Here is a 24,632-nt window from a genome sequence, read left to right as displayed (position 1 = left end):
TGCCCACACCAATTACTATGTAAGAGTTGTACTAGCTTTCAAGTAGATCCTTTTAGGGTTAAATGAGGTGGGTTAAAACTTTAATGAGGTCAAAAACTATCAGGAAAAAATGCATTTTAATTCTTATTCCATGCCATTACACACTAATCCTTCAAATAGTCTTGTTCCTTGTAAGACTTAAAACGTCACTGATACTTGTGCCCGCAAATCTCAAACTTTGAAACTTTCTAACTACTTTCAGTGATTTTAAACAAATCTTAAGTTTATTAATAAAAATTTATGAATTAATAGCCACAGAAATTTTCACAAAAAGTTACATTCATTTAGACATTATTTACAGATTAAGCAACTTCCATCAAACTGGCTATATTTTTCGTTTCTATTTTGTGGGAGTAATTTGTGTGTATGTTTCTTTTTTTTGTTGTCGTTTTACATTCATATCTGTTTAAAGTGAGAGAAAGAAAGGACATGGGGTTAGGTGGGTAAGGATATGGGGGAGGGATCTGGGAGATGCTAGAGAAAGAGGAAAGGGAAAAGTTTCCGTACCCCGATATTGGGTCTTTCCACCAATGCAATGAATTGGACAGGCCTAATTAATAAGTCCAGGTTTAATCTGAGCAAAGCATTCCCAGGTATTCCCATGGGAAGAAGAAAAAAACGCTAGGGGAAGCCATCAGGAGGAGGTTTTAAATGCCCCCTCCTTGGGTGGAGCCAACAATGGCAGGCTTTCTCAGGGGCAGGGATCTGAAATGGAATGAGTGGGGCTGGGTGGAGGCTCCCAAAAGAAAGTGTGATCAGAATATATTGTATAAGAAAGATATTTAAATTTTAAAAAGAGGCTTTAAAAACTTAACAACAATCTCCAATCATAAAACACAGAGAAATAACTTACAAGATTGAATGGAAAAGAGCTGAGGTCTCTTATTCACATGATTCTGTTCTAATAAACTGTGAAAATAGGACATGTTTTTATAAGTAACAATATAAATTATATGAAGCTGATGAAAGAATTTATCTTTAAGAGGACAGAGGCATAATTCAGAATGATCCAAGAGTCTTAAAGGAGAGAATATATTTATATATTGAAATGAAAGAGAGGGAAATGTAAAGCCTTATCGTTATGTTACAAAAATATCCATTAAAAATACAAACAACAGACAACTGTATATAAGTCATAGCACTGGTAGAGTAGCTATAGATAGAAGAACTGCTAAAGGGAACCTGGGGACTTCCTATGGAAAGATTTAAAGAGATGTTTGTTCTTCCATCCACCAATTTGCTGTGTAAGAAAGAGTGCACACACACACACACACACAAAAAAAAAACCCTAAGGATATAAAAAAATTCACTGAGTTATTTATAAAGGTCCAAATCAGAAAGAACAAAAATGTGCAATAAAATGTTAATCTTAGAACAAACTAAGATGGAAGAAGAGAAGAGACCTGCAGACACTACACAGGACATTCTCCATTTCAGGTACCTCTGGAAACAAATGACTGTAAAAGAAAGTATTCACAACAGAGGTAAAGGAGGGATCCTTATCAATACCATGCAAAACAGGATTCCATTTTGTTAACAGGAAATAACAGACTGGAGGGAAGGGAAGCAAAGGAGAAATACACTTAGCTGTTAGGCTGTCTTTGTAGGTCACCAATGAGAAGCATTCTGGAGTCTAAAAAAACACTCTTCTAAATAATATCAGAAGATGTACCATAAAGAAGTGTCACAAAGTTGAGGATATATCAACATTTTGTCTTTTCTTTCCTTTTAATATTTTCAATGATGAATAAATGAAAAATAGTATTTTTATGCACAAAACTTCTAAAAAGTACTGCACAGGTGAATATTTTAGTGGCAACAGAGTAAAGGGTTGGAAAAAAAGATTTTCTAAGCAAATGGACCTAAGAAACAAGCTGGTATAGCTACCCTAATATCTAACAAAATAGACTTCAAACTAAAGATTATCAAAAGAAATGACGAAGGCCATTTCATATTTGTAGCAGGAAAAATCCATGAGGATTAAGTCTCAATGCTGACCATCTAAGTCCCAAATACAAAAGCACCTATATTTGTAAAAGAAACATTGCTAAAGCTTGAATCACACATCAAATTCTACACACTAATACTGTGGAACTTCAACACCCCACTCTCACTAATGGACAGGTCTGCCAGAGAGCCACTTAACAGAGAAAGAAGAGAACTAACAGATGTTAAGACTCAAATGGACTTAACACCCATATATAGAACACACCCATACACAAAAGATTATACCTTCTTTTCAGCACCTCATGGAATCTTCTCTAAATTGAACACATACTTCGTAACAAAGCAAACTTTAACAGATACAAAAGAAAAAAATAGAGTAACTCTCTGTATCTTATTGGATCATCGTGGATTAAAGTTAGGATTCAACAGCAATGCAAATTCCAGAAAACTTAAAACTCATGAAAACTAAATACTGCCCAACTGAATCATCCCTGGGTCAAGGAAGAAATAAAGAAATTAAAGGATTCCTAGAATTCAATGAAAATGAATTAACAACAGACCTGAATTTACAGGACGCTATGAAAGCAGTCCTAAGAGGAAAGTTCATAGCACTAAATGCCTATATGAAGAAACTGGAGAAATATCACACTGTGAGTTCACAGAACACCTAAAAACTCTAGAACATAAAGATGCAAGCTCACCCAGGAGGGGCAGACACTAGGAATAATCAAATTGAGGGCTGAAATAAATAAAATAGAAACAAAGGGACTAAAACAAAGAAACAAAAAAAAAAACCTCAATGAAACAAAGTGTTCGTTCTTCGAGAAAATCAACAAGCTAGACAAACTTTTATCCAACTAATCAAAAGACACAGAGAGAATATCAAAATTAATAAAACCAGAAACAAAAAGAGGAACCTAACAACAGACATTGAGGAAACCCAAAGAATCATGAGGTCTTACTTGAAAAACATGTATCCCACAAAATTGGAAGATTTAAAAGAAATGGATAATTTTATGGATAGGTACTACATACCATAAGTAATTTAAGTCCAAATAAACAATTCAAATAGACCTATAATCCTTAAGGAAATAGAAGCAGTCATTAAAAGTCTCCCAATCAAAAAGTGCCCAGGACCAATCAGCTTCAGTGAAGAATTCTACCAGAACTTCAAAGAAGAGCTAATACCAACACTCCTCAAAGTATTTCACACAATAGAAATAGAAGAAACATTGCAAAACTCCTTTTACAAGGATACAGTTACCCTAATGTCCAAACCACACAAATATGCAACAAAGATAAAGAACTACAGACTAATATCCCTTATGAACATTGAATAAAAATACTAAATCAAATAATGGCAAACCAAATCCAAGAAAAAATACATCAGAAAAATCATCCACCATGACCAACTAGGCTTCATCTAGAGATGCAGGGATGGTTCAACATACGGAAATCTGGTAACACATTACATACACAAACTGAAAGAAAAAAAAACATATGATCACCTCATTAGATGCTTTAAAAAGTCTTTGACAAAATCCAACACCCCTTCATAATAAAGGTCTCGGAGAGATCAAGGATACAAAGAACATATCTAAACATAATAAAAGCAATATACAGTCAGCGAACAGCCAACATCAAATTAAATGGAGAGAAACCCAAAGAGATGCCACTAAAAATCAGGAACAAGAAAAAGTTGTCCACTCTCCCCATATCTATTCAATATTGTACTCGAAGTTCTAGCTAGAGCAATAAAACAACAAAAGGAGATCAAGGGGATACAAATTAGAAAGAAAAAAGTCAAACTATCACTTTTGCAGATGATATGATATTATGCATAAGTGACCCCAAAAACTCTACGTGGGAATTCCTACATCTGATAAACATCTTCAGTAATGTGGCGGGATACAAGATTAACTCAAAAAAGGAGTCCTTCCTTGACACAGTTGATAAAAGGGCCAAGAAAGAAATCAGAGAAACATCACCCTTTACAATAGACACAAATATAAAATATTTTGCAGTAACTTTAACCAAACAAGTAAAAGATCTGTGTGACAAGAACTTTAAGTCTTTAAACACAGAAATTAAAGAAGACATCAGAAAATGGAAAGATCTCCCATGCTCTTGGATAGATAGGATCAACATAATAAAATTGGCCATCTTACCAAAAGCAATCTACAGATTCAATGCAATCCTCATCAAAATCCCAGCACAATATCTTCACAGACTTTGAAAAAAATGGAGGGAAAGGTTTCCATATGGGGAGAGTTATATGGTCTTTAAACACAACCACTGCCTCCTAAGAATCAGGTTTTCCTCTGGGAGTCTATTATTACTGTTGCCACGCCATGCTGTTAGACCACAGCAGGTACACACCAGGATAACAGGAATGGGGGCTACCTGCTTCCTTGATGCTCTCCTTAACTGCCACATAGAGCATATCAGCTAAAACTACCAAACAGCATGGTACAAATTGCATGGTTACCTAAAATCCATTTTCATTTGTTTCATAATAGCATTTTTACTAAATAGGTGGCCTTCTAATTTCAAAGAATCTGAATTCCCCAGTGTCTTCTACAGTCATTCTCATCATGTGAGAAGACTATAACCAATAAAATGTACACATCTTGCGTGTTTGTTTTGAATGACATTGCTTGTCTTTATACACCTTCCTCTTTTTCAAATTATAATGCAAGTAAAGGAGTGACCCACATTTGTCCTTATACAGAGCATAGGAACTTGAGACCCTGGCACAACACTAGACTATGAGATCGATAACTGTGAAGCTAACTTATTGAACATGCTGGATGGTGCCACACTGTAGTGGCAGAAGAAATGAGCTCCTATCTTACTAAAATCAACGTATATGTTAAATATCTTAAATATATACTGTAGCTTTCTATCTATAAACCACACATAAATACATACACACTGAACTATATAGCTATACCTACACATAAAGACTAGAAAATGGATGTAAAAAGGTAACATTTGAAGGGATAGTATGCATAAATTATAATTGTTCTTAATAATACAAACTCAGAATCAGCTATCAGGGGCAGAAGCCGAAAGATCGGAGAAGCAGAACAGCCAGTCCCTAGAGAATTCTTACCTCTATCAATGCTCAGACCAAATGGGGGAAGCCCTGTCTCCACAAATCCTCTGACAGAAAGCTGTCTCTGGAGCTCCCGTCTCCTCCCGTCTTATATTCCTCTCTGCCCAGTCATATCGCTCTGTCTCCACCTTCTGGGTGCTGGGATTAAAGGTGTATGATCCCAAGTTCAGGGATCACATTTGTGTAACCTCTTTTTCTCTGTTAGTGATATTTAATCTCATGTATCCCAAGGTGGCCTTAAACTCACAGAGATCCATCTGCCTCTGTCTCCTGAATGCTAGGATTAAAGATTTGTGCCACCACTGCCTGGCCTCTATGGCTAACTAGTGTGGCTCTCTTTGAACTCTGATCTTCAGGCAAGTTTCATTTGTTACAGCCAAACAAAATATCACCACAAGCATGTGTACATTTAGGCATAAAGCATAAGACTGCAAGAAAGAAAAGTAAGCCTAAGCTAATAGAGTGTATTAGAGAACTGATACATTGATTCGCAGAAATACTAGAAGAAAACATCACTGATGGTCAGACACTTGTTCTTTATCCAAAGATCATTATTCATAAGAGAACAGCATAACAATTCAAATAGGCAAATGTTCAGTGAGTTATATCACAAACTAGGGGTTTGGTTAGTACTAAAGTGCTGGCCTATCACATGCACAAGGCCCTAGGCTTAATCCTTGATACTGAAAAATGTTATTCAACTTAATAGAAGTCTGAAGCTTTCATATTATCAAAGGACCACTCTACTAATTCCATGCGAAAGAGGAGTATCTTCTTCAAGTTAGTGTAAAGTGTTTTACTACAAGACACACCCCCATCTTCTCCAGAGAGTTACTCTATGCAAAAATTATAAACATGTAAAAAAATAAAAAAAAAAAACAGGGGTCTGGGAGACAGTTCGGTGATAGAAGGCTTGTCTTGCAGGTAAAAGTGTTTGACCCCTGCTGTAGAGAGGGGGGGGGGTATTAGGGGGAGGGTGGGTTATAGAAGAAAATAAACTACAATGAAACTGAACAATAACTAAAAAAATGCAATAGCAAACAACAAGGCAATCACTTCTGAGTTTAACTCAGGGATAACTTTTGAACTGTAAAATATTTTACTTCTCAAAAAATAATAAAGTTAGAAAAACAGTTTTACATGCATCATTTGTTTCTAATTTAGCTTCTGTGTGCAATGCCATGAACATGGAGATGAGAGGACAATCCACTCTCTCTTTTAACCACATGAGTTCCAGGACAGGGCTCAGGTTATCAGGTAAGGCAGGAGTCTTTATCAACTGGACCATGTCAGCAGCCCATTCTTTAAAAAAAATGTGTCACTCTTATAATCTAAAACACTTTAAAAGGACTTAATATGGACAAACTGAAGATTCTACACCCTGGGAAACTGACAATAATGAAAAATGCAAACAAATATAGCACCTCAAAAAAACATGAGATAGTTCCTAGAATGTATTCTGTTTTTATAAGTATGTCACTTAATATGTATGTAGTGTTCTCACAAAAAAATTATGACACAGTTTCCTCAACCAAGTGCCTTTTTTTCCATTCTAATTTAATCACTATTTCTTTTTTAGAACTTTTTTTATTCCCATGTATGAATGATGTGACTGTCTGTACCTATATGTGCACCGTGCACATGCAATGCCCATAGAGGCCAGAAGAAAATGTCAAATTCCCTGAAGTATAGTTGCAAAGGTTGTGACCACTGTGTGGGTACTGAGAACTGAGCCCAGAGAGTCTAGAAGAGCAGCAAGTGCTCTTAACCACTGATCTGTTTCCCCAGCCCTTTAATAGCTATTACTTGAGAAAGAACATTCAATTTGACTCCCAGTCTTTCCATTAAGGAGGACTATAAATGATCTTGTCATATAGATGGCATTTGTCATTATTCTTCCATTCTTCTCCCTCATTGGTTCAATACTGGTACTGTTTCCAGAAGGCAAGGCTTTCTGCACAGCAAGTCAAAAGCATACTGAGCGGAGAAAGTAAGCTAGACATAGTCCTGTTTGTTTTTTCCTAAAGGACCAGGTACTCAGATGCAGATTCTGTCTTCCCCATTCCTCTGCTCTGGCTCAGCAACTGACCTTTTTTCTTATCTTCACACAAAAAGTTGCTTTATTTAGCATTCTTCCAAAGAAATGCACTTACTGCACATATCTATTAGAGTCTATGCAGTATAACTATGTTTCCTTTGAAACTCTGCATGTCCCCATGGGTAAAGCCAAGAGATGCACATCAGCTCACAACCAGCTCAAGAGCACATGGCACCAACGATAACGCAGATGCTTACTGATTTTCCACTCAATGAAAGCAAGTCTATTAGCGCCTCTGTTTTATAATCAATAAATCAATTTTAAAACAAACAAAACACAAACTTGTAAGATCCTTTTCCGTCTTAAACCCACAACATGAATTAACTTAACTTTGCTAGCATCCTGTATGCTAGTACTTATTCCCAAGGTTCCTCTCTCCTTTCTACACTTTTGTTCAAGACAGCACTGAGAGCAATTACCCCTAGCTCAGGATGCATGTACTCTGACACCCCTCTGCCGATAGATTTAATTCTCTAAACAGTTTTTTAGAAATCTTGAATCTAGGTCTACTTTTATTTTTCAGAATGGGCCACACATGTAACACTGCAGATGCCACACAGGTAACACTGCAGATGCCACACATGTAACACTGCAGGTGCCACACATGTAACACTGAAGATGCCACACATGTAACACTGCAGATGCCACACAGATAACACTGCAGATGCCTCTCATCCATTTAGCATCCTCAGAGAGCTTTTCAAACGATGTACATGCTTCTTGTCCTTCTCTTCTTGGATCAATAGTCTTTCTTTATTCTCTCTTCACTGTTTTGCAAGTTGACCAACTATTTAACTTGAAACAGGGAAGAAAATGTTTCTTCTTATGTGAGTGTATCTGTTACTAACTCAAAAACTGTTATGGATTTTGACTTGATTTCTTATTGGAAAATGGTGGCTGTATCATTTTGCTCAAGTATACAATAAGTTGCTCATGATGAGTCCTAAATGATTTTTCTACAGAAAAAAAAAAACAAAAGTTCTTATAATAGTAAGTAATGACATTCAAGAAAAATTGAGAAATAGTTAAGAAAAATTCAAGAACAAAATTTATTATTTTTCTATATTTTCCCATGTGTTCTCTACAAATCAAGAGCATTAAATGACTATGTAATAAAAAGCTAGAAATATTGTTAAACTGAAAACTTTTTTAAAAAATCATGTTTTACATGAAAAATATTAAGTCATTTAACCATAAGAAATCAAAAATGAATTATTGCCACCACAAATTATTCTTCAAATGAGATGACAGGTATTTATGCATTATCATAATGTTAGATACTCAAGAAGCAATTATCTCACCCACACACAGGCATGTAAACAAATACACAGGGACTTAAGGGATCACTTGGGCAGTACTGTTTTCTTCCAAGTTATTTAGGGTAGATAAAAGAACTATTATCTAGAATTTCAACTATTATTCTAAAATCACAGGGATAAATATAGACTTTACTTAATAAACACACATTTTATATTTCCAGAAATCATTTCACCACTTCAGTGAGATGTTTTTCAAATATATACTTTTAATAAACAACAATGTCAAATAAAAATAATTTTGAGAGAAGAAATGGGTCCCAAAGATATATATGTACACATATGTGTGTGAATATATATATATATATATACATACATATATATTAGTAATCAAGTCCAACACAAAGCCATAGCATTTTCTCAATACAAATAAAAACTTCTGAAGCAGGGAGAAAATCCACACACCTCACAAAGATGCTGAAGGTCTTCTTTCTTCTCTCCATAGTTGAGTCTATAGTGGTATTCATTCTTCTATACAAAGTGATGAATTTTATTCAAAAGAATTATTATTAAGCTCAGATATGGATTGGTATCCAATAGGATGTTTAGAATATAATATGAAGAAATTGCTGTACTGTTATATCAATAAAGCATAAATTATTCATAAAAAACAATGCTAAATTCATAGAGCCTCACTATTAATGGTATGAAATACTAGTTTTGCATATAACTATGATAAAAAATGTGTGATTCTAGAAAAAAAAACCGCAGAGTGAATAAGCACAACTTCATTCCACACTTTCTATTTAAATACTTGCAAGGATTGTTCCAAAGTGTATCTCTGACTCTAAAGATGAACAAGGTGTCCTGCTGAATTATGGTAGGTTGAAAGGAGCCATGTCCTTCGTGCCTGTGCAGATCTGTGATACACCAATTCTAAGTAAGTTCAAGCTGACATAACGCTGCAAAGGACAAGAGTTACAGAATATAAAAAACAGGGAGAGAAACACTGCAAGAATTAGCCACTATGTAATGAGGGAAATGGAAGGAAGGAAGGAAGGAAGGAAGGAAGGAAGGAAGGAAGGAAGGAAGGAAGGGGAAAAGAAAAGTAAGAGTAATTTCCCCTTTAAAAATATTTCAATAGCCTCATTTAAAGAACTGCTGAGGAAAATAAATTTGCCCCAATTTAAGGATGTAAAATGTGTTGAAACAGCTTAAATGGCAGACAACAGGACAATAGATGACTATGACCATGCTGAATGATGTCATGTCATCACCAGGCATTAAAATTTAAAATGTTTATGATAGTACATATATACTATGGTTAAAAATCATTTAATTGCTAATATTGGTATAATTTTGAAAGTGTAAGAAGAAAATGCAAAAAGATGAGAAGTTTAACACAATGTTCAGAATGTAAAGGTTATTGCTGCATCATAAACTACAAGTGTGGTGTTGGGCTGAAATGGTTGCACATTTAAGAGCACCTGTTGGTCTTGCAGAAAACCAGAGTTAGATTCCCAGCATCCAGATGGGGTGACTCACAGTCCCCCATAAACACAGCCCTTTACTTGCTCCTATGGGTGCCCATACAAGTATACATTCAAAAACACACACACCAATGAATATAAATCAATTAAAAATTAAAATGTTTTGTTGTTTTCTCTTTTTTTAATAGACTTAAGGATTTCTGAATGTTCAACAACTGCAATGTCTTTTTATTCTTTTTTATTGTTTTTATTGAACTATACATTTTTTTCTCCCCTCCTAACCCTTCCTCTCCTATACTGTTTTACCTAGCCCTGCACTGTTGTAATATGAAAAAAATATTTCCTTTTCAAAAAATCTCTGAAATCAATTTTAAATAAAACTCTTTTTTAAATAAGTGAATTTTTATCATGAAATTACCCAGACCTTAAATATGTAATATTTATATGTAAATATGTAATATATATTTTAGATCATTCTATCAAAATATCTTCAGGTAGTTATTGCTATGAACCATGGAAATTCAGTAATTAAACAGTCTCATTTCATAAGATCAACCCATCAGACCCAAGGGCTTTGTTTGGAGGATTAGGCAAGATGTGAGGCATGTTAGAATTATTGCCTTGAGAATGAAGTGGCTGTTTCTGGCTGTAGATTTTTCACTGTAGCTTATCCCCTTCTATTATAAATTTGGGATTTATCTCCCACAGTTCATCACTACTTAATCATTTACGGGGCACAATTTTACCCTATGCATTTGGGGTATGCTGATTATATCCCCTAGCTTTGTGTGAAAAGTACTAGTTATATTCTCTTGCTATGTGTGAAAACTGCTAGTTATATCCTCTTGCTATGTGTGAAAACTGTTTCCTATTACCAGCCCTTTCTCCTATGTAAACACGTAGGAGAGAGATCTGCCTTCCTGCAATTATATTTATTTACAGGAATTTGGTCAGTGCTTAGGATTCAGAAAAGAGTATTCCATTTAAGATAGTCCCAGACTTCCAAAGACATAGAATTACTACATGTATAAAGCTATTGGTTCACAGCTATTCAGATAGAGAAAATAAACATATCCTGGTTTTACCCACTTATAGATAGATAAGGAAAGTGCTGACCCAAAATGAACCTTGCATTAAATGATCCCTAACTCCTCATATTCATCTTCACCTCAATTTCCTGATGATTTTAGTTTAGGGGATTTACTCTTTGTGTTCTACTCTCAGAGGTGACAGGAGAAATAATTAACCATTTGCCCACAGCCCAGAGAAAGATATCCTTCCATCGGTGGACAGACCCACACTGTCAACAGTCAGAGCAGTTGATACGCAACAAGCCCCAGACCTGATAATCTAGAGGCTTGGGTCTCATCTTTGTTTTAACCGTTGATAGCATAGGTGTAAAACAGATCTCAGGGACATTAGAGCTCACAACATTTGGCGAATGTGCTAATAGATCAAGACCATATCTTCCCATGTTTGTTTATATAGGCTGCCTGGTTAGCTGATACTCTGTATGCATGCCAGGGAAAAGCAGTGGTGCTGCATAAAAAGACAATCTTTGCCTCACTTGTGATTTTATTGAATGTAAACTTGTTAGTTCTTTATCTAACCACTTAAAAATGTAGCACAGCACACTAATCTCCCCTTCTAGTTTCCCTGATGATTTAATCTATTTCTTAATTAACCTCCTTCACCCATAAGAAGTTCATGGGATTCTCACTAAGCCATCTCTACCTTTGAGCTGACAGCAATGACTTTATGCATGTGTGTAAATCCTTATCTACTTTTATGGAACTAAGGAATTCCAGTCCTGCTCTCTGCTAGGGCTGGGAAATTACTGGTTGTAAGGGTACATAATTTGGAAACATCTGTAAGGAGAGAGAACAATAAAGAAACATGTGGAGGAAGAATGGCATGAGAGTTAGTTCATTTTTCCCCTCAGATACTCTTAGTTATCTTTCCTTTGGTGGCTGTAATGCCTTAGCTGACCTTGAAGGAGTCTGAGGGGTTGGTATCCAAAAAACTCTGTTTATCTGTAAATGCTGACTGAGTTCCCGGTCTTCCCCACACTCTGGTGTATAAACAGTACCATTAACTTAAACTGATGCTCGATTTCTTTGCCCTACTGACCAGAGAGTGAAGCACATTTAGAGGATACTGAAAACCAAGGCCCAGTGCTAACTTATTTCCAGCCTGTGTTCTCATCTTCATGCTTGACTCCTGGTGCCATGTCTCTTCTTTCTTGGAAATTATTTTTGAGTTTTACTGAGAGAGAGAGAGCAGACTACTTTTACTTTCATTTGCCTTATGTGTCTGAGCGTGTGTGTGTGTGTGTGTGTGTGTGCGTGTGTGTGTGAGTCTCTGTGTATGTGTGTGTGTCTGTGCATGTGTCAACAAAACATGTTTATGCTCCCATAAAGTCAGAGAAACTATAAAGCTGGTTTCACTTTTAATCTTATTACTGTTGCCAGTGTTAATGTTAAGGCGATTTTTCAAAACCTGTAGTTTTTTCATATCATTTCATAATTACAGAGACACACATTACAGTGTGCAGGTAGAGAACATGAGAAATAGCAAGACTGCTGCCACTGGAAGCTCTAATTCCACTTTGCAAAACTTCAGTCTGATACTATGTCAAAGACTGCACCCAAGTAAAGATGTTCTCATTGAAGTTTACAAAAGACCTTCACTGAAGACCCAAAACTCAGCAGCATCCATACTTCTTTTTTTTAGGTGAAATTTTCCATGAAATGAATAATCTATAAAATGATGGGACGAGTCCTATGCGAACCTTGAAGATAACTGGGAAAGCAAATCACAGGTCTTCAAGCTCATTTTCCTCCATCTTACATCACTGTTCTCACTATAGCTCATCCTGTGTGACTTTCCTTGCATCACCCAGCCCTGTGGCTCTAGGAACACTCTTCCCTGGGTGTTCTCTCTCTCTCTCTCTCTCTCTCTCTCTCTCTCTCTCTCTCTCTCTTCTCTTTCTCTCTCTTTCTCTCTCTCTCTCTCTCCTCTCTCTCTCTCTCTCTCTCTCTCTCTCTCTCTCTCTCTCTCTAAGTTTGCAGTGAAGATGCTTGGTCAGAATAAGACCCATAAATCTCAAAACAAACCAAGTTGAGGAGGTTGAATAGGAAGGAGGAGGGTGGGAGGGAAGGAGGATAGGAGGGAGGGAAGGTTGAAAGGAAGGAAATTGTGCAGGAAGGGGGGGTTTACTACGCTTTAGTCAATAATATTATAGGGAAAGATCTGTTACGATGACAGGACAGGAAAGTACTGTGAATCCAGGAAACAGCCTAAAGAAGGCAGGACCTGCTCCTCTGGACCACTCATTTTCACCAACCCACCAGGTCTCTAGTTTGTCCATTCTCCCTGGCTCTTCTATCTTGACAGACAGTGTGTGTGGTAGTGTGAATGCAATTGACCCCAATAATTTCATATGGAGTGGCACTATTAACAGATGTGGCTTTGTTGGAGTAGTTGTGGCCTTGTTGGAAGAAGTCTGTGACTATGGCGGTGGCTTTAAGGTCTCATATACTCAAGATGTCACCAGTGTGTCAGTTGATTTCCTGTTGCCTCTGAGTTCAGATGTAGGACACTCGGCTATTTCTCCAGCACCATGTCTGCCTGTGTGCCACCATGTCCACCACCATGATAGACAGAACCTCTGAAATGTAAGTGAGCCGCCACAATTAGATGTTTGCTTTATAAGAGTTGCATTGGTCATGGAGTCTCTTTACATCAACAGTAACCCTAACTAAGACAGTGAGTTTGCTATTTTGATCATCTTTTTGTCTCCAAGAAACATAACAGAAGAATAAAAAATATTACCTAACTTAGGAAGCAATATTGAGCAGTTCACCACTTCTATGATATTAATAGGAAATGATAATGATAATAATAATGTTTGCATATTTTAATAAAAGAGATCACAAGACTTTTTAAAAAGCATTTTTAAATTTTTTGTTTGTTATCGACTCTTTGAGAAATTCATATAATCATACAAGGTGACTTGACCATCTCGCCTCCATTCCCTCACTCCACTTCTCCCTGAGCCCTCCCTATGTAATCCTCCCAGTTTCATATTCTCTTCTTTCCCTTGTTTTCTTGTAAGGATTGAGTACCCTTACGCCAGTGTGTGCATGGGTGTAGGACCATCTATTGGACAACAATGCCTAGGAGAGACCACACCCCTGAAAAATACTGACTGACCCTCCCAAGATTCTTATCAACGCAATTGGTTCTCAACTAGGGTTAGGACCTTGTGAGTTCCTCTAATGGATTGATGTAGATAGCAGTTGAGAATGGATTTCACTATCAATTCCTCACTTATAAAATTGTCAGCAATCAAAGCATAGACCTCCCAATCTAAAGGCACCTGATGTAGGGAAAAATGAACCATAGCAGAGGGAATCAGAAGGAGTGAGACCATCTCCAGAGATAGGAGGTACTTAAACAAAAACAAAATACATTTTAAATTGATATGTAGATATCTGTCATTTAAAGAAAAAAAGGCAAAGCGGTTTTATATAATATGTAAAAGCAAAACATTTTATTTGGGTTTGCAGTTGTGGAATGGGGTCAAAAGTACAGTATTTGGTTATTTTTTCCTGTTTGTTTTATCCTATTTTTTGTTGCTTGTTTTTTCTAATGAGAAAAAAAGAATGAATGTGGATTTAGGCAGCTCTGAAAAGGGTAGGGGAAGGGAATACAATGATCAGAATGTATCATCTGAAAAAAATCTATTTTCAATCAAAATTAAAGTTATTTTCTAAAAAGTTAAAGTTAGGATTTTAGAAAGAGATTGAGCAGGGGTCTCTAATGCAGGCCCTATTAAAATCAGTCTCACTGGGTCACTCGGTGGGAGACAAAATATGAATTCACTCATGAGGCAGTGAGAGCCCCATAAACTATTAAACAGAAGTGTGATGGTGCTATACGGTTAAGTATCAAACAACATGTAAAGTCTCTGAACTCTTTCCTCTACAATGCATTACCTGCACAGACTCAAACAAAGCCTTTAGAATAAGACCTTTATCTTCCTTGGGATGTGGAAAATAACAGAGAACAAAAACAAGTTATACACTAACTACATATGATCTTACCAAGTCCTTCTCCATGACAGTGAAAAGTGAAGGAAGGCAGAGAGGGGCAGGCAAAGAAGACAGATGTGCTATGTATTAGCATTGATACTTTGTATACATTAAAATCTAGTTTCACTGCAAAACAGTCCTGAAATTTGGAGAAATAACTCTCACTGTAGACAACAAAATATAGGCGAACCAAGTCACCAAGCAGCAAATACAACATTGAAATGGGAAACTGGAATTTGAACCCACATCTGACTAACTCCATAGGCAGTATGTCAGATAGTATAGTTTTACAAATACTTTTTAAAATCATACACTATTGCTAATAATACTGAAAATAATGTATTTTACTAACACCACTTTGTAATAATTTAAAATTCTAAAAGGCAATCATATATAAAATAGTTGAACAAGGAAGAGATTCAATGCAAAAGGAAGGTGTCCAAAAAGATTCTACAAATGTTCACAGGTCAGTAGGTGGCCAACGGTTGGTCTGCCTTAATCCCCTGCCACCCTTAACACTGCAGCCATGCACATTGTTTTATAGGGTTTCTGGTACCTTTGCTTAGCTAGCAAGGACAAGCGATGCAGACGAGTTCTGGAGTTTAAATGAAGAAGCCTGCTTCCAAAAACCTACGTATGTAATACAAAAGAAGGTTAGTGAGACAGAAAAATGTCAAAAAGTATAATGGCAAGGCCATTTTTAATCAAACACTAATTTACACATTTTGTAGCTCTTTTGTTCCAAACACAGTGTGAGGGGCTTTTGTCATGAAAATGCTTAGATGAGTTCTAATCAGAAGCATGTAAAAATATCCACATTATAATACAAACACATCAAGCTTCCATTATGTAGTTTTCTGTTTGGTTTGAAATTGAATCCTTGATAATGATACAAAAAAAAAGCCCCATACAATTAAATTTTGTATTTGACATTGAAAAAAAAATAGAATAGCTGGTTTTTACATGCATCTACCAGTCAGTAACGAAGTCAAGAGTAACTTTTAGCATTCAAGAGAAGAATTGATAATGATGAGTTACTTGAATCTCAACAATGTCATTATCTGTAATTTGCAATAGATGGGAATTATCACAGAGATCTCAAGTGGGTAATATGCAGAGTGAGATGTGCTGGACCACTCGGTCTAAAATGGGGGCACCCTGTCTGAAATGGGAGCACTGTCTAAAATGGGAGCAAGCATTCTGTCTGAAATGGGATGCCTTCATTGAGCCTCTCCCCTCAAAGTCAGGGATCAATCTCTGTGGAAAAGGGGCAGAAAGACTGTAAGAGCCAGAGGTGATAGGTGACTCCAAGGGAACAGGCACTTCCAGACACAACAGGACATACCTATATGAACTAACAGAGACTGCGCTAGCATTCACAGGACCTACATAAGTTCAAGCCAGATAGGATCTCAACCCTGAGAGGGAAGGGGTGGATATGGAGTCCCACCCTTACCAAATATGGAATTTTACTATCTATTTTCAAAAAGATTTACAGCATCTCTATGATTTTTTTTCAGTCTGAAAATCTAAAATGTAAAACATCTATATTGTTATCAAATCATACCTTGTAATTAAAACTGAGAAAAATAATCACATTCTGAGTAAAACCGAACTTTGTAAAAGTGGTACATCATTTGTAAGACAGTTGCCAAGGAGAACTGATGCTGAGCTGAAGATAGGAGACTTCTACACAAGATGAGTCACCTTTTGTGTCCGCACTGTTCAGATCAAAATGTCAGAACAATTAAATTAAAATTTTGTCTGACATCAGTAGCCCATGCCACAGTGGGAAAGAGATACACTGATTTCAGGTATACCGTTTGCTTTACACTCGCACACAAGTTGAGCAATGAAACAAATTTTGCTAAGGAAAACCTGAGACAAGCGGCCAGATCACAGAGGTCAAGGAATTCATCAAGATACTGCCCATACAAACTCAGAGGAGAACAATTATCTATTCCTCATACAAAGACAAAAAAATCATAGCAGGTATTTAACTAACTACAATTAAATATAAGTAATGTCTAATAAATCACATATAAAAAGAAAGTTATCACAATGATGCCATAGGAAGATCCAGTGAATATTTCTGTGAGTTCTTATATGTTTTTATGTGCACAACAGGGAAGTGGCCCTTCAACCTCTACCTTAACAAACTTAATTCTCCCATATAGTCCATATAGTTCTTTCATCTATTTCCTTGAATACATAGTATAAAAAATACACAATTGTACATTTTTGCTCCGTGGGAAGTTTTAAATATTAACTTTAGTTATCTCCTTGCCTTTCAGAAGAAAAAAATCTTTAAAATCTAAATGCCAAAGAACTTGGATAGAGTGTTCACTGTGTTCAGAACTGAGCCTATCCTCGGGCTGTGGGGTCCTAGCTCCTAATCTTTTGCATTAGTCATACCATATACTCAGTAGACAAACTCCTGAGAACTGACCAACATTGTCAGTAGAAATAAGGCCCTTTGCAGTCTCATTTCTTATGTAGATACTGCTTTCAAAACCTCTAGAACTGTAGGAAAAAGGGAAACTCTAGCGGTTTCAAGGCATATTTGGATTTCATTGACTATTGAACTATAATGTTCATTCAGAGTTAATCAGTATCTTAAATCATGACATACAACTTTATTTGAACACAAACCTGTGTGAATTACAGTTCTTCCTGATTAGCTAAAGTTCTCTTCATGATATATATTTTTCTAAGTTCTCAATGATATTAAGGCATTAAAAATGAGGATACAGACATTCAAAAAGACTACCTGATTCCATTACTTTCTTTAAAATTTTCAGGAAGTTCTTTTCTTTTTTAAAATTAAAACATAATATAATTACATCTTTTTCCACATTGCCTTGCCTCCCACCAACCCTTCCCAAACATCCCCCTTTATCTCTCTCTCTCAAATTAATAGTCCCTAATTTCTTCGTTGTTAAATACATATATATCATATACATGTATATCATATCATACATGTATAATTTATACATGTGATATATGCAGTATATGTATAAGCCAGCTCAATCTATCGGTTGCTTCAATGTATATGCCATTAGGACTGAGTACTTGGACTGAACTGGGAAGCCCATTACCACACTCTCAGTACTCCTTAGACGTCTGTGGTTAATATAGTTATCATCACCAATTTATGCTCAGCTAGCATACTCACATTGGCGCTATCTGAATAACATGAAAGCACAGAAAAAGAAAAGAATATGGTTGGGTCCTGATAAAGTTTCATTTAAAGAAACAAATGACAGGCTAGATTTGGTCTAGGGGACACAGTTGCGCCCCTTGATATAGAATGCTCAATTAAGGTTGATAGAAGAGCAAGCTTCTAGCTCGCCACAGCCAGGAACAGAAGCAGCTCAAACTTCTACCCTCATCTCTACAGGAGAGAAGGTCTACAATACACTACCACACTGGTCCACCAGAAAATGAAATCTCTTCCTGACCCTCCCTAAAGCACACAATGGATTCTGAAGGCTAAGCAGTACTCTGGGGTTCCTGACACAAACTGATAATTACCAGGATAATTTTTAAGACCTTCAAACTACTCAGAGCTTGTCCTCAGGCATTTTTAATTACACTGGCATGTTTTCATATGCCTTTCTTTTTCTACTAGCAAGAGTAATATGAAGGCAGAGAAAATGTCATTCACATAGTGGCTATATTACATCCCCTGCTAAGACTTTATGCCACACCCTGTTTAATCTTGAGAATTCAATGAATAGTCCATATAAATACAGGATAAAAATCTTAAACTGGTAGTTTTCCAACTGCAGCCACTCTCTCGATCTTGATACCCTATCCAAGAGGAAAGTCCCCAATATTCCGGCTGTACAGCCTATTCATGCCAAGCAGTCAATTTTTGTTGTTTAAAACCCAATTTGAAGCTGGGTGGTGGTGGCGCATGCCTTTAATCCCAGCTCTCCAGAGGCAGAGGTAGGCAGTTCTCTTTGAATTTGAGGTCAATCTGGTCTACAAGAGCTAGTTCCAGGACAGACTACAAAGCTACAGAGAAACCCTGTCTTGAAAAACAAAAACAAACAACAACAACAACAAAAATCAGTTTGAAACTAATCTCTGCTAACATATTTCTCTGAATTGAATGCCACCTCTTCATAATTAAATATACTACAAGATTCAACAATTCTCTTCATTTCATCCAACTTAATGCAAGAAAAGAAAGCCAAGGGTATCAGAGTTGGGGTTGTACTTAAGCAATAGAGTGCAGACCTGGCATGGACCGATCCCCATGGACCTATTTCTGATAACTCAATAAAAAGGAGAGTGGGAACTATGAAACTAATCAGAATTTTCACAAGAAGAAATATAACAATCAACAAACACTTTTAAAGACATCATTAGCTATTAGAGAATCACAAAACCACTTTTCATCTCACTCCCAGCAAAGTGGTTATGATGGGGGGGGGTGAGAAAATGCTAGCAAGGCTATGGGGAAAGGGGAATCCTTAAACAATGCAAACTACTACAGCACTATGTGCATCAGTCTACAGGTTTCTCAACAAACAAAATATAAAACTACCATATGGCCCAGATATACAGTTCCTGGCCCATATGGCAGGACTCTATGTCCTCTTATAGATTAATATTCATGTGACATACGGGTCTATTCCCAGTAGCTAGGGAATGAAATCAACCTAGATGTCCATTAAGTAACAAATATTGAAAATGTGGTACGTATAGAAAACATAACTCTATTCATCAATAAAGGGGAAAATAGATGGAACTGAAAAAATATATTGAATGAGCAACCTAACTCAGAAAGACAGACGTTGTAGTCTCTCTCATATATCTATCCTAGTTCTGAATTGTTTATTCCTATGCTTGACTAGAATATTTCCACAGGTCAGCAAGCAAGAAAGAAGTCACGAGACTGCTGAGATCTTCAGGGGAGGGAGAAGAAGAGCACATGTGATATGGACATCTGGGTAGGAAGGAAACACTAGAGCTAAAAAGGTTTAAGCAGAGATGATGGAGGTCATGGAGGAAGCTGGCAGTGAAGGAAAAATTAACCAAAACCAAGGCTGCATGAGAAAGCCATGTAAGGGGCTACCATTTATCGGCTAACTAAAATACATAATTTTAAAAATGGGTTTTAACAGGTATACCCTGAATGGTGGATAATACTGTCCCCAGAAATCATAGGATTTTAAACAAATATAATTCTCTATGAGTTGTTTGCCAAGCTGCTCCCCAGGAGCCCCCCAGTGAATGCAATCACCACTGTTCCTGCTGCCTGTCAGAACAACAGGTACGAGGCTGTAGCTGAAGACACCGCAGACTTTGGATGGGGGACACAGGGAAATCGTCGTCCAACTGAGCTTGAAGCTTCCTTCAAACTAACTGAAGCTCATAGGGAATGTTACAAGACAACGAATCATTTTCTGATTGGAGTCCCACTCCATGGAAAAACAATGCACGCCTAGGAAACCCTAACTGGGAGGACACTAAACCCAAAGAGCTAATCTACTACTGTCGTTTTGGAACTAGAGTGTGAAGAAACTGCCTTCTAATATTTATGTTCTTAGCCTCAGAAAAAAGCTTTCCCCAAATTAGGCAGCATCTTTGGGGGTAGTGAATTTTTCGTGTGTTTTGTTTTCTGGGGTAGTAGTTAATGCAGAGACTCCTAATGGATTAAAATCCTGAGAATTAGTGACGAAAATATCTGTGTTGTAATGTGATGGCTTGGCCTCTCGCCTGAGTACTCTGTCCCTTTATGAGAGAAGCCCTGCCTGCTCCCTTCCGGCCTGCAAGCACCAGGCAATTGCATCTCCCAACTCCCCTCCAGCCCACTCTCTCCCCATCTGTCGCTCTTCTGAAGAACTACTGGCTCTCTTCCTCTTCCTCTCCCCTCTTCTTTCTCCTCTCTCCCCTCTCGGTTTCCTTTCTCTGTGCCCCCATTCATTCTCTGCCCTTCTCCCCCGCTTCCATAGCCCCTTACTCTTAGGCCCTTATTCTCAAGCAATCTCTGCATGGCCCTGTTGTCTCCTACCAACCAAGTAACCTGCATGGCCCCTCCCGGGACTGGCCTCCAATCACCAGCATTATAAATGATAACAGATTGTGTCACACACAGCAAGGCTGTAGAACACAAAGTAAGAGGGGACAAAACCTTGTGAAAGCTGGAGGAGAGGAAAGAGTGTCATGAAATGTTGACTTCCCGATAGGACATGGCTGCTGTAGTCAGGCAGTGTAAGGCATGCACATGACTGGTGCTTTGACACTCCATCATGTGCTCCTAACTCCCTCAGGAGGAGCTACTGGCACTACTGGCTGCTATAGCAAGGAGGTGTAGGTGCTATAGGAAGGTGGTCATTTCACTTTCTTCAATGGTGTAGCCGTTGCTAAGTTGTCCGAGCTCCAGGAAATAACTTCCTACCCATGTCTTATCAGGGAGCCTGTACCTCTTGGTGGGTTCAAAACAAAAGGAAAGGAATGGAAAGGAGGGAAGGGGAGGGGAGGGGAGGGGAGGGGAGGGGAGGGGAGGGGAGGGGAGGGGAGGGGAGGGGAGGGGAGGAGAGGAGAGGAGAGGAGAGGAGAGGAGAGGAGAGGAGAGGAGAGGAGAGGAGAGGAGAGGAGAGGAGAGGAAAGGAAAGGAAAGGAAAGGAAAGGAAAGGAAAGGAAAGGAAAGGAAAGGAAAGGAAAGGAAAGGATGATGGCAATAGGACTAAATATAGGAGCATAATCCTAATATGTCATACGTGTGATGAAATCATCAAAACTAACTGAAAAGGTATAAAAAACAAAAACAAAACAAAAAAAACATGAAAGACATTAGAATCTGTCCTTTTCTTGCCACAGTAAAATGTGAAGTTCTGTCCTTCCAGTAATTCTCAGAATCTGAAAATATTCTTTCAACAAATGTTCTGACAAATGGGGGGGGTTACAAATTTCTCATGAACTATAACCGTCCTTCACAGTCATCAAGAAAAGCAATTTAGAGTCCATCAGCTTGCCCACCTACATCTGTGTCCATACACTTTTAATACTATAGATACCCATTCCATGACCCCAGCAAAAGACAACTCCCCAGAATTGCATAACATACACATTTTCTCTCCTTTACTTGAAAGCACTGTACTGCACTGTAGAATCAATGTCTCAGTGGTACTTGATCTTTCCTACTAGCTTAACAATGTAGCAGTGTTTCATCCACCTTTAAAATTCTGTATCTTAGGAATCCCAACTAGCTGCTCCCAGGACAGAATGTAGACATGCAAAATACATTAATGTCCAAATCCAGATTCTTAATCCACGAGGCATACATACCTCTTGCAGTCTGCCCAGCTCAGTGGAAGCTGTTTCTAGAGCTAATCAGTGTCCCTGCTTTAAATCTCCACTTTTCTTCAGTCTGCCCCCACACAGTAACCACAGGGATGCCTTAGACACGTGTATTGGACCACCAGTTCATTTATTTTGTCAAATTTTCCACAAAGGTCTTCCATATTACTTTAAGAAATATTAGGCTAGTTCAGTATACAACACACTAAGCTGTCCCTATGAAAACAGCTGAAACCATACACATTACTTCCTCCCTAACGCCACTACGCAAACTTCTTTCCTTCTCCTTGAGCATAGCAAGAAACAAACTTCTGTGGACTTGCTATTCTGTGCCTAGGAAGCACTGGACGCAGACAGACTACGGCTTGCTCCCTCAGCTGTTGAAATACATTGCTTTCTCGTGAAGACTTCTTGTATAAGACAATTTTAAGTTGCTAAACACACAAATCTTATTCTATTTTTCATAGTGTGTACAATGGTACAACCTTATATTTTTCTTATTGCAAATGCATACCACCACAAAGTATAACCAAGAAACCACGGGCTTCTGCTTTATTCTAACGCCAAGGACAGTATTTGGCAGGTAGTAGGCAATGGCTATGTGTTAAGTACATGTATAAGCAAGAATCAAGCTCTCCATGTGACCTAGCAATGCTTTATGTAACTGATGTAACTGATAAATTATATAACTCACTCTTGCTGGAATTCTAATAAAAAAAATCTGGAATACTCTTTATGTGGTACCAGAATGCATTGGGTCATCCCTATCACGAAGCAATTGTATTTCAGAGAAATTCTGAGATCAGAGAGATAACTGCTGATTGTAAAAGAGAAAAATCCCTTAGAAATCCCGTTTTCATGAAAAATTTCTGGGGCCAGAAGGAGGTGAAGAAACCCTTTCTTAACTACTAACTTAAAATCCAACCTTTCCTGTAATCTCCTGTCCCCCACTACCATAGCACCCGGGTCTGGGATCCTGGACCAAGAGCTCCTGGAGGGCAGGGACTGACTTTTGCATCTTTTGCGGCAGGCCACTGGTTAGCTCAGAATGTCGCCGGTGACTGAATGGAGTAAACACTGCGAGTGCCTGGCTCCGGGGAAGCAATGTTCCCTAAGTTTCGTCCCAGTTTGCGGGACTAAAGTCTACGTAGTAACTTAGTTGAGGGCTGAGTGCTCCTGGAGTGAACCGAGCCCAGTGTTGGGGATGCTTGAGACCCGACCGCTCAGTGAAGTGGAGCAAGCGACCCCGGGGAGCACGGGGGCGGGCGGGGACGGGGCTCCTGCCGAGGCGACCGCTGCCGGCGTCCCAGCGCGAGGGCGTCGTGGGTCGGCTCCCCCGCGGGGCGCCCGAGGGGACGGCCCGGCCCCGCACGCGACTCCCGGGGCTTGGGACCGTGGAGGCCGGCGGCGAGCGGCGCGCACCCGGCCTCGCCACGCAGCCCCGCGGGCTCCCGCGGAACGAGGACGGGGACTCGCATTACCTGAGCGGCGCCGCGGCTCCGCGGGGCCACGGCCGGCGGGGCCGGTTTCCGGCAGCCGGAAAGCGAGGGCGCGAGGGAGGGCGGGCGAGCGGGCGGCGACCCCCACCCTGGCCGGCGTCTCGGGCCGAGCGGTGCCTCTCTTCCGCGCGGCGGGGAACGGGGGCCAGCGCTGGGCCGGCGGCTGAGTCACGGGAGCCGCGCTGCCAAGGCGGACCGAGGGCCGCGGGAGGGTGGACGGCGAGCGGCCCCCACGCGGGAGGAGGGCTTTCAGGGACGCCGCGGAACTGGACACTTGGCCCCGTGGCCACCGCCCCCCCCCACAAGCCCACAGATAGGCGCTTTCTCTGATTTCATCCTCAGATTATTGTTTAGGGCCCATGAAACCTTCACATGATTAAAAGGAGCATGGTTTTCTAACCCAGATATACGGGTTCAAATCTGTGCCTCGGTTTCTCAAATATTGCTGTGTTCTTTAAGTAGAGGAAGGGGGGCTGGACCGTGTGCGGATGGTCTAGACGAGGAGCGTGGGTTCAAGCATGGCATGGCAGAAGCCGAGATCCCCCTCACACTCTCTCTCTTTCTCTCTCTCTCTCTCTCTCTCTCTCTCTCTCTCTCTCTCTCTCTCTCTCTCAAACACACACACACACACACACACACACACAGCCGGCTTTCACTGGGGGGGAGATAAAGGCAGAAAGGATCTGAAGTTCGAGGTCATCCACTGGTCACTTAGGAAACTGATTTAAATTAGGGACGGAGGGAAGAACTGAAAGAGGAAAGGAAGGACTACAAG

At 38.9% G+C, this 24,632-nt stretch overlaps 1 long non-coding RNA gene across 1 annotated transcript in view; it reads right to left on the bottom strand.

The window, feature by feature from the left end:
- LOC130866048 (uncharacterized) overlaps positions 1-24,062 on the bottom strand; it is an 86,393-nt gene extending 62,331 nt beyond the window's left edge. Inside the window, exon 1 of the long non-coding RNA XR_009056294.1 lies at positions 23,840-24,062. This is a non-coding gene — a long non-coding RNA (uncharacterized LOC130866048). The remainder of the gene's footprint in view (positions 1-23,839) is intronic.
- Positions 24,063-24,632: the final 570 nt, after the last annotated feature.

The sequence above is a fragment of the Chionomys nivalis genome, chromosome 24 (genome assembly GCF_950005125.1).
Source record: "Chionomys nivalis chromosome 24, mChiNiv1.1, whole genome shotgun sequence".
Classification (NCBI taxonomy): Eukaryota; Metazoa; Chordata; class Mammalia; order Rodentia; family Cricetidae; genus Chionomys; species Chionomys nivalis.
The sequence above is the reverse complement of the archived record's forward strand: the minus strand, read 5'-3'. Positions and strand labels throughout refer to the sequence as shown.